The sequence below is a fragment of the Cherax quadricarinatus genome, chromosome 86, assembly GCF_038502225.1.
Source record: "Cherax quadricarinatus isolate ZL_2023a chromosome 86, ASM3850222v1, whole genome shotgun sequence".
In the NCBI taxonomy this organism is placed as follows: Eukaryota; Metazoa; Arthropoda; class Malacostraca; order Decapoda; family Parastacidae; genus Cherax; species Cherax quadricarinatus.
Window position 1 is genome coordinate 10376197 of NC_091377.1, and position 12115 is coordinate 10388311.

Here is a 12115-nt window from a genome sequence, read left to right on the forward strand (position 1 = left end):
CTTGGTCTTCGTAATAATTTTTTTTATATTTTCGTAACTTAAGTCATATCTGAATAAGTAACTCATTACGACTGTAAGTAGATATAAACTTGTAAGTAGTTCCTTATTACTGCAACTTGTTTATCGATATATCAAAAGTCGGTAGTCCCTGGAGTACCAAGAGGGAGCTGGACAGATACCTAAAGTCAGTACCAGATCAGCCAGGCTGTGATTCGTACGTTGGACTACATGTAGCCAGCAGTAACAGCTTGGTTGATCAGGCCCTGATCTACCACGAGACCTAGTCATGGACAGGGCCTAGGGGGGCGTTGACCCCTAGAACACCCTCCAGGTAGACATACCATGGGTACGTCCCTGCTTGTTTTAGCTGCCTTGGCTCCCAGTCAAGGCAAGAAGTGAATTTAAAGTTTATTTACAGTAAAAGATATTTCGTTTAATGACCTAAAGTATCTCGGAAATATAATTACTCCAGGTATAATTATAACCATAATTTTTAAAGGGGTGGACGGGTAAGCCAGTGGAAGGCCTCGGTCAGATGGCCAAAAGCTCCAGCTGCGGGTCATCATGTGACTAAGACCCGAGTCAGGAAACACTTGTCCTGTTTCCTGACAAACCTTACCTAACCTAACCTCGGGAATGTTATTCTACGAGGTTAAAGTTCGTTAACCAGAGGTTTGGTAAGTTGGGGAAGGAAGGATAGGTAAGGATGGAACGTAGAAAGGGGACGTGGAGGTGAGAAGGTGTAATAAAGATAGGTTGCTGTGAATTGTCGTGGAACCTTATAGACTTACTGAGCCTCGGGCTCAGTAAGTCTATAAGGTTATATTAGCAGAAAAAAAAATACGCGTAGCGGCTAGGTTGTTCACTGTTTGGTGTCTGTTAGATGTTAGGAAAGTGTTGATGTGTCAAGTGTCAGGTGGCAACACATGTGTCTTCTAGTTATGATCATAATCATACCCTCACGTAAACCAACTTACGAACCACAGCCCAGCTGGTCAGGTACTGACTTTAGGTGCCTGTCCAGCGCCTTCTTGAAGACAGCCAGGGGTCTATTGGTAATCTCCCTTATGTATGCTGGGAGGCAGTTGAAGAGTTTTGGGCACTTGAGCAGGTGTTGCGCAACTTAACATTAAGATCGACAACACTCTAATTGCCAGACATAATGAGGGCAAATTCCCAAGTTTATACCTTGACAACCTAAATTTCAGCACCCATATCCAACACATAACAAAAAAGTATCCAAAACGGTGGGGATCCTCTCCAAGATACGATATTACGTACCGCAAACTGCCCTTCTCACACTATACCATTCACTCATTTATCCATACTTCACCTATGCTATTTGTGCTTGGAGATCAACTGCAGCAACACATCTAAAGCCAATAATAACCCAACAAAAAGCCGCAGTAAGAATAATCACTAAATCCCATCCCTGACAACACCCCCCCCCCCTCCCCCACTCTTCATAGATCTATACTTACTCCCTGTTCAGAACATCCACGCTTACTGTGCAATCTACATCTACAGGACCTTAAATTCCAATATTAACCTTGACCTAAAATGTTCATTACCTTTGTAAATTGTGAGTTCATTACCTCTGTAACTTGCTCAGCTATCAAAACTTTGGAGTCCAGTCCCTGGACCAATTATGTACCTCTGTAATCTTTTGACTACCGCCCACAGGATGGGTATGGGGTGCATAATAAACATATTAAACTAACTGTGTGTGTGTGTATGAGTGTGTGTGCGTGTGTGTGTATGAGTTTGTGTGTGTGTGTGTGTGTGTGTGTGTGTTTATGTGTGTGTGTGTATGAATTTGTATGTGTGTGTGTGTGTGTGAGAGAGAGAGAGAGAGACTCAGCAATCAACATTTGCACCAATAACTCACTACAGTTGTGACCGGGTGTGGAAGTGTGAATTGCTCATTACTCTAAAATTTGTTCATGATTGCAGCCATGTATAAACGTAAGTAACCATTCTTACAGTATTCATTACCTTTGTAACTTGTGAGTTCATTACCTTTGTAACTTGTGAGTTCATTACCTTGTACCTAGTTCAGCCATCAAAACTTTGGAGCCCGGTCCCTGGACCCATTGTGTACCTCTGTAATCTGTAAATACCTTTGTAACTTGTCATGATTGTGACTAGACCTACCTGGAGTTCATTACCTTTGTAAATTGTGAGTTCATTACCTTTGTAAATTGTGAATTCATTACCTCTGTAACTTGCTCAGCTATCAAAACTTTGAGGCCCAGTCCCTGGACCCATTATGTACCTCTGTAATCTTTTGACTACCGCCCACAGGATGGGTATGGGGTGCATAATAAACATATTAAACTAACCTAAAATGCTCTCTTGATAGTTGTGACAGAACCCACAGGCATAACACCAGACACAAACATCTCTATGGCATTCCCCGTGTCCGACTAAACCTTTACAAAAATTCAATGTGTGTCAAAGGGCCTAAAATCTGGAACACCCTACTGCAGACACATTCATCACTTTCAAAACTACAGTTAGAAAACAACTTATCTCCCTGATACACCCCGTCAACTAACTACATGTAAACCACCTGGTGGTTCACACTTACACTCACTCGCCCATTGACTATAAACACAGAAATACGAATCTTAATCTTAAAATAATGAATCCTAACTAGTCATAAGTTTGCCTATGATACTCCAACATAGACACTATGTATTGTGCCAAAACAAAAGCATTCACATTGCTAAACTCACAAACTATAATGTAGTCACTTAGCCTTAATACCATAATCTGTAATAATTTAAAGTCTAAAATTAATCTAAGTCTGCCCGAAATGCCTAGCCATGCTAGGTGTCCTAGTGGCCCTCTCTGTAATTAGTATTTTAAAACATGTAAACCACACAATATTCAAAATCTGTAAACCCCGCATTGTAATCCTTATAGAGAATAAACTTGATTGACTGATTGATTGATTGCTGTGCTGTCTCAGCGTACTCGTGGCGCCTCTGTTTCTCACTGAGAAGATGCTACATCGTCTGCCAAGTCTTTTGTTTGCATAAGGAGTGATTCCATGTGCAGATTTGGGACTAGTCCCTCTAAGATTTTCCAAGTATATTATCATGTATCTTTTTCTCCTGCGTTCTAGGGAGTACAAATCTAGGGACTTCAACCGTTCCCAGTAATTTAGGTGCTTTATTGTACTTATACATGCAGTAAAAGTTCTCTGTGTATGTGAGTTCCCAGTCCCATGCTATTTAATATTCTGATTAATGCTTTCCTAAATGCTCTACCTGCCTCACCTAAACATATAGCTATAAGCTATGCTGATGACATCATGAGCCACACAACAGGGCATAAGAAGATGAGAATGAAGTTCAAGTAAGTTGTAATCGACTAGGCCTCATAATATCTTCCTCTAAAACAAAGATATTAACAAGCAAACGACCCCCCCACCCATCTATTTGCAGGGTGAAAACATTGGCTACGTTAAAACTTACAGATATCTTGGTGTAGATGTACCCTTTAACAAATCCACTATACCACAACTAAATAAGAAATGCAAAGATAGGCTAAATGCTCTCAAAGCTGTTGCTGGCTACAACCCCAACTATGGTGCTAATGTGAGAATCGTGAGAATGATGTACATAGTCTATGTTATGTCCTTAATTGATTATGCTGCTCCCATGTTGATATTAGCTAGGGAAAGTTCTCTCCGACCTTTGGAGTTAATGCAGAATGAAGCTCTCAGAATTATTCTTGGCTGTCCCAAATCTACAAAGGTTCTTAATATGAGGAAGGAGCATGGTATTTCTAGTATCAGTGATAGGATTGTTGAGATTAACACTGTACTCGGTATTAGAATGTTAAGAAATGAACCAGATTCTGTCACAATGACCCTTACTAAGTGTCTAGAAGTAAATACACACAGATCTAAATGGATTGTGAAAACGTGCAATTGCATTAAGTTTTATAACCTACATGAACTGTATCACTGTAGACAACAAGAGCATTTCACCCTCCATGGAAGATGTGTTCATTTAATATCACATACCTGCATCTCCCTCCCAAGATGCTCATTGCTAGTAATACCTTCCTTAAATCACTTGTTAGAACAACTGCTCAAGAAGAAAATTTCTCACCTAGCTGGTAGTAATAAGTTATCACAAGTTATATACACTGATGGATCTAAACAGGAGTCTTCTGGCAGGGCTGCATCTGCTCTTGTTGCCACCTCCCTAGTTAAGAACGATAATAAATTCGTTGAGTTAGGCATAAGAATTAACTACTGGGCGTCTACACTGCAAACTGAATTATTTGCAAACCTAATGGCGCTATATGTTTAGAGAACCTGGGATAACTCAGAAAAGTCAGACAGAATGACTTATTTCCACTGGAGTCCTATATATACTCTCGTTGCTAGTTATCTCTGTTTTAGGACTGAAGAAACCACTCTTGGCGAAACGTTTCCTTTAATAAATGTCCTAAACTGTACATAAGTGTCTTTTTCCACATACAAACTCTAGCATGAGAACACCAAGCATTCTGACGTGTTGAGGACTATTAATAAATACTGTGGTGAGAGCCACCACCTTCACCATGTTCTTACTGCCAGAATTAGCTTAGTTATCCATGTGTAGTGTGAGAGAAAGATATGTTATTTAATATTGCTGGTAGTTTTATATACCACATACCCGTTATATTGGCGATAGTCACAGTATAACTATCTTGTGGACGATAGTTACAGCGTATCCATCCTGTGGATGATAGTAAAAGCATACCCATCCCGTGGACGATAGTAACAGCATACCCATTCTGTGAGCGACAGTTACATTATACTTATTCTGTGGGCAACATTAACTGTATACCCATTTTGAGAGCGATAGCAACAGCATGCCCATCCTGTGGACGATAGCAACAGCATGCCCATCCTGTGGACGACAGTAACAGCATGCCCATCCTGTGGACGACAGTAACAGCATACCCATCCTTTGGACGACAGTAACAGCATACCCATGCTGTGGGTGTTTAGTGGAGCGCTAAACCCTGATATAAACTTGTCTTCTACAACAACACTCGCGTCCTGTGAGTTGAGGAACTATCCTAGTAAATTTTCTTTTATTTGGATTTTGCGTGTGTATAGAAATATTTTGGATTCTTTTGTTTCCTGAATGGTTTTTGTTCCCGCTGTTTCTTCTGCTTTAGTTTCTCTTCTACAATGAGTTTCTCAACGCATGTCATCTTTCCTTTGTCATAAACTGTTTTAAGCAGATCCTAACCCCTATTTTTTTTTTTTTTTGTACATTCTTGTACATTTACTTCCAGCATCTGATCTCCTTTGTAAGTTTCTCGATGTACAGCTACACAATTTTTGGACGATTACATTTGTTTTAAATAGTAATATATGGAAGATAAGCCACGTGGACGGGTAGGCTTGTCTTGCTGTGTTAACACTGCCTCTCTACCATTGTATTACTACGTAATATTGTATTACGTTGTAATACAATAGTGGCCCGGTGGCTCAAGCTCTCGGTTCACACACGGAGGGCCCGGGTTCGATTCCCGGCGGGTGGAAACATTTCTACGCGTTTCCTTACACCTGTTGTCCTGTTCACCTATCAGCAAATAGGCACCTGGGTGTTAGTCGACTGGTGTGGGTGGCATCCTGGGGGACAAGATTAAGGTCCACAATGGAAATAAGACAGTCCTCGATGACCCACTGACTTTCATGGATTATCCTGGGTGGCTAACCCTCCAGGCTTAAAAATCCGAAGAAAATCTTATCTTATATTATCTTAATATCTAAAAATTACATAGGATAATCCAAAACATCAAAGTGACTATTTCGACTGGGGTTCTTGCAGGCTTCCTGGATACCTGGAGAGAGTTCCGGGGGTCAACGCCCCCGCGGCCCGGTCTGTGACCAGGCCTCCTGGTGGATCAGAGCCTGATCAACCAGGCTGTTACTGCTGGCTGCACGCAAACCAACGTACGAGCCACAGCCCGGCTGGTCAAGAACCGACTTTAGGTGCTTGTCCAGTGCCGGCTTGAAGACTGCCAGGGGTCTGCTGGTAATCCCCCTTATGTATGCTGGGAGGCAGTTGAACAGTCTCGGGCCCCTGACACTTATTGTATGGTCTCTTAACGTGCTAGTGACACCCCTGCTTTTCATTGGGGGGATGTTGCATAGTCTGCCAAGTCTTTTGCTTTCGTAGTGAGTGATTTTCGTGTGCAAGTTCGGTACTAGTCCCTCTAGGATTTTCCAGGTGTGTATAATCATGTATCTCTCCCGCCTGCGTTCCAGGGAATACAGGTTTAGGAACCTCAAGCGCTCCCAGTAATTGAGGTGTTTTATCTCCGTTATGCGCGCCGTGAAGGTTCTCTGTACATTTTCTAGGTCAGCAATTTCACCTGCCTTGAAAGGTGCTGTTAGTGTGCAGCAATATTCCAGCCTAGATAGAACAAGTGACCTGAAGAGTGTCATCATGGGCTTGGCATCCCTAGTTTTGAAGGTTCTCATTATCCATCCTGTCATTTTTCTAGCAGATGCGATTGATACAGTGTTATGGTCCTTGAAGGTGAGATCCTCCGACATGATCACTCCCAGGTCTTTGACGTTGGTGTTTCGCTCTATTTTGTGGCCAGAATTTGTTTTGTACTCTGATGAAGATTTAATTTCCTCGTGTTTACCATATCTGAGTAAATGAAATTTCTCATCGTTGAACTTCATATTGTTTTCTGCAGCCCACTGAAAGATTTGGTTGATGTCCGCCTGGAGCCTTACAGTGTCTGCAATGGAAGACACTGTCATGCAGATTCGGGTGTCATCTGCAAAGGAAGACACGGTGCTGTGGCTGACTTCCTTGTCTATGTCGGATATGAGGATGAGGAACAAGATGGGAGCGAGTACTGTGCCTTGTGGAACAGAGCTTTTCACCGTAGCTGCCTCGGACTTTACTCTGTTGACGACTACTCTCTGTGTTCTGTTAGTGAGGAAATTATAGATCCATCGACCGACTTTTCCTGTTATTCCTTCAGCACGCATTTTGTGCGCTATTGCGCCATGGTCACACTTGTCGAAGGCTTTTGCAAAGTCTGTATATATTACATCTGCATTCTTTTTGTCTTCTAATGCATTTAGGACCTTGTCGTAGTGATCCAATAGTTGAGACAGACAGGAGCGACCTGTTCTAAACCCATGTTGCCCTGGGTTGTGTAACTGATGGGTTTCTAGATGGGTGGTGATCTTGCTTCTTAGGACCCTTTCAAAGATTTTTATAATATGGGATGTTAGTGCTATTGGTCTGTAGTTCTTTGCTGTTGCTTTACTGCCCCCTTTGTGGAGTGGGGCTATGTCTGTTGTTTTTAGTAACTGTGGGACGACCCCCGTGTCCATGCTCCCTCTCCATAGGATGGAAAAGGCTCGTGATAGGGGCTTCTTGCAGTTCTTGATGAACACGGAGTTCCATGAGTCTGGCCCTGGGGCAGAGTGCATGGGCATGTCATTTATCGCCTGTTCGAAGTCATTTGGCGTCAGGATAACATCGGATAGGCTTGTGTTAATCAAATTTTGTGGCTCTCTTATAAAAAATTCATTTTGATCTTCGACTCTCAGTCTGGTTAGCGGCTTGCTAAAAACTGAGTCATATTTGGCTTCCTCGTACATTTCACACACATTTTGTGTGCCTCTGTATTCATCTGTTTTTTTCAAGCACTGATGTGGGATAAGGACATGTCTGGTCGTATTTTGAATTATTCCTCCTCCTCCTCCTCCTCCTCCTCCTCCTCCTCCTCCTCCTCCTCCTCCTCCTCCTCCTCCTCCTCCTCCTCCTCCACCTCCTCCTCCTCCTCATCCTCCTCCTCCTCCTCATCCTCCTCCTCCTCCTCCTCCAGAGTCTGAGGTATCTGATCTTTCATTCGATTGTCCATGCATGGGGGTTGAAACTCAGCTCCTAGTCCCGCTTCTGACTGACATTATTGGTTCCTGGCCTCTTGGAGTTACCAATCCAAAAAAACGACATTAGTAAATTATATCCCAATCAAAGTTCTGAATATTAAAGTTGAATTCATTAAACATCCCGTCACATTAGTTCTTAGTTTCTATACGAATATATTTACGTTTATCACTACCTCAATGAAGTTGTGATGGTAGTGTTTGGTATATTAGACTGTTGTTACTCCTACTGCTTCCTCAGTCTTCTTCAACATTAAGTAAGTTTATTCAGGTATACACAAATACAGTTACATAGATGATCATACATAGATGATCATACATAGCAACATGTATACAGAACCTGGGATAACCCAAAAAAATTAGTGACTTATTTACATTGTGGTTTGATACAAAACGTTTTTATTTCTGGTGCGTTCTGTTATCCGTGGGTATGATGTGACCTACCATCTGTAGGATGAGTACGATGTGACCTACCATCTGTAGGATGAGTATGATGTGACCTACCATCTGTAGGATGAGTACGATGTGACCTACCATCTGTAGGATGAGTACGATGTGACCTACCATCTGTAGGATGAGTACGATGTGACCTACCATCTGTAGGATGAGTATGATGTGACCTACCATCTGTAGGATGAGTACGATGTGACCTACCATCTGTAGGATGAGTACGATGTGACCTACCATCTGTAGGATGAGTACGATGTGACCTACCATCTGTAGGATGAGTATGATGTGACCTACCATCTGTAGGATGAGTACGATGTGACCTACCATCTATAGGATGAGTATGATGTGACCTACCATCTGTAGGATGAGTACGATGTGACCTACCATCTGTAGGATGAGTACGATGTGACCTACCATCTGTAGGATGAGTATGATGTGACCTACCATCTGTAGGATGAGTACGATGTGACCTACCATCTATAGGATGAGTATGATGTGACCTACCATCTGTAGGATGAGTATGATGTGACCTACCATCTGTAGGATGAGTACGATGTGACCTACCATCTGTAGGATGAGTATGATGTGACCTACCATCTGTAGGATGAGTATGATGTGACCTACCATCTGTAGGATGAGTATGATGTGACCTACCATCTGTAGGATGAGTATGATGTGACCTACCATCTGTAGGATGAGTATGATGTGACCTACCATCTGTAGGATGAGTACGATGTGACCTACCATCTGTAGGATGAGTATGATGTGACCTACCATCTGTAGGATGAGTATGATGTGACCTACCATCTGTAGGATGAGTACGATGTGACCTACCATCTGTAGGATGAGTATGATGTGACCTACCATCTGTAGGATGAGTATGATGTGACCTACCATCTGTAGGATGAGTACGATGTGACCTACCATCTGTAGGATGAGTATGACGTGACCTACCATCTGTAGGATGAGTACGATGTGACCTACCATCTGTAGGATGAGTACGATGTGACCTACCATCTGTAGGATGAGTATGATGTGACCTACCATCTGTAGGATGAGTATGTTGTGACCTACCATCTGTAGGATGAGTACGATGTGACCTACCATCTGTAGGATGAGTACGATGTGACCTACCATCTGTAGGATGAGTATGATGTGACCTACCATCTGTAGGATGAGTATGATGTGACCTACCATCTGTAGGATGAGTATGATGTGACCTACCATCTGTAGGATGAGTACGATGTGACCTACCATCTGTAGGATGAGTATGATGTGACCTACCATCTGCAGGATGAGTACGATGTGACCTACCATCTGTAGGATGAGTATGATGTGACCTACCATCTGTAGGATGAGTATGATGTGACCTACCATCTGTAGGATGAGTATGATGTGACCTACCATCTGTAGGATGAGTATGATGTGACCTACCATCTGTAGGATGAGTATGATGTGACCTACCATCTGTAGGATAAGTATGATGTGACCTACCATCTGTAGGATGAGTATGATGTGACCTACCATCTGTAGGATGAGTATGATGTGACCTACCATCTGTAGGATGAGTATGATGTGACATACCATCTATAGGATGAGTATGATGTGACCTACCATCTATAGGATGAGTATGATGTGACCTACCATCCATAGGATGAGTATGATGTGACCTACCATCCATAGGATGAGTATGATGTGACCTACCATCCATAGGATGAGTATTGTGTGACCTACCATCTATAGGATGAGTATGATGTGACCTACCATCCATAGGAAGAGTATGATGTGACCTACCATCCATAGGATGAGTATGGTGTGACCTACCATCCATAGGATGAGTATGATGTGACCTACCATCCATAGGATGAGTATGATGTGACCTACCATCCATAGGAAGAGTATGATGTGACCTACCATCCATAAGATTAGTATGGTGTGACCTACCATCTATAGGATGAGTATGATGTGACCTACCATCCATGGGATGAGTATGATGTGACCTACCATCCATAGGATGAGTATGATGTGACCTACCATCCATAGGATGAGTATGGTGTAACCTACCATCTATAGGATGAGTATGATGTGACCTACCATCCATAGGAAGAGTATGATGTGACCTACCATCCATAGGATGAGTATGGTGTGACCTACCATCCATAGGATGAGTATGATGTGACCTACCATCCATAGGATGAGTATGATGTAACCTACCATCCATAGGATGAGTATGGTGTGACCTACCATCCATAGGATGAGTATGATGTGACCTACCATCCATAGGATGAGTATGATGTGACCTACCATCCATGGGATGAGTATGATGTGACCTACCATCCATAGGATGAGTATGGTGTGACCTACCATCTATAGGATGAGTATGATGTGACCTACCATCCATGGGATGAGTATGATGTGACCTACCATCCATGGGATGAGTATGATGTGACCTACCATCCATGGGATGAGTATGATGTGACCTACCATCCATGGGATGAGTATGATGTGACCTACCATCCATGGGATGAGTATGATGTGACCTACCATCCATGGGATGAGTATGATGTAACCTACCACACACAGGATGGGTGTGACGTGACCTACCACACACAGCATGGGTGTGACGTGACCTTCCACACACAGGAGGGGTGTGACGTGACCTACCACACACAGAATGGGTGTGACGTGACCTACCACACACAGCATGGGTGTGACGTGACCTACCACACAAAGCATGGGTGTGACGTGACCTACCACACACAGGATGGGTGTGACGTGACCTACCACACACAGGATGGGTGTGACGTGACCTACCACACACAGGATGGGTGTGACGTGACCTACTACACACAGGATGGGTGTGACGTGACCTACCACACACAGGATGGGTGTGACGTGACCTACCACACACAGCATGGGTGTGACGTGACGTACCACACACAGGATGGGTGTGACGTGACCTACCACACGCAGGATGGGTGTGACGTGACCTACCACACGCAGGATGGGTGTGACGTGACCTACCACACAGGATGGTACAAGGTACACAGTAATACTACTGATACAAGCTCTCCCCCGTGATATTTACTCTGTAACTAACTAAATGTCAAGAAATAAATTATTTCTCTTAACTCTGTCTTAGCGTATAGAGTGATTTAATATATATATATATATATATATATATAATATATATATATATATATATATATATATATATATATATATATATATATATATATATACCTGGAGAGGTTTTCGGGGGTCAACGCCCCCGCGGCCTGGTCCATGATCAGGCCTCGTGGTGGATCAGGGCCTGATCAACCAGGTTGTTACTGCTAGCCGCACGCAGACCGACGTACGAGCCACGGCCCGGCTGGCCAGGTACTGACTTCAGGTGTCTGTCCAGTGCCTTCTTTAAGACAGCCAGGGGTCTATTGGTAATCCCACTTATTCATGCTGGGAGGCAGTTGAACAGTCCTCAGCCCCTGACATTGTATTGTCTCTTAATGAACTCATGGCGCCTCTGCTTCTCATTGGGGAAATCTTGCATCTCCTGCCGAGTCTTTTGCTCTCATACGAAGTGATTTCCGTGTGCAGATTTGGGACGAGTCCTTCTAGGATTTTCCAAGTGTATATTATGATCTATGAAAGATGAATTGTTTGCAATCCTAATGGCGCTAAAGCTAACCTATGACACTGAGCTTGACTCTATCATCATTACTGATTCTA

At 43.0% G+C, this 12115-nt stretch overlaps 1 protein-coding gene across 1 annotated transcript in view; it reads left to right on the forward strand.

The window, feature by feature from the left end:
- Positions 1–4629: 4629 nt before the first annotated feature.
- Positions 4630–12115, forward strand: part of Scm (Polycomb protein Scm) — a 240670-nt gene continuing 233184 nt past the window's right edge. Inside the window, exon 1 of the mRNA XM_070103632.1 lies at positions 4630–5067. The gene's annotated coding sequence lies outside the window, so the exon portion shown is untranslated. The remainder of the gene's footprint in view (positions 5068–12115) is intronic.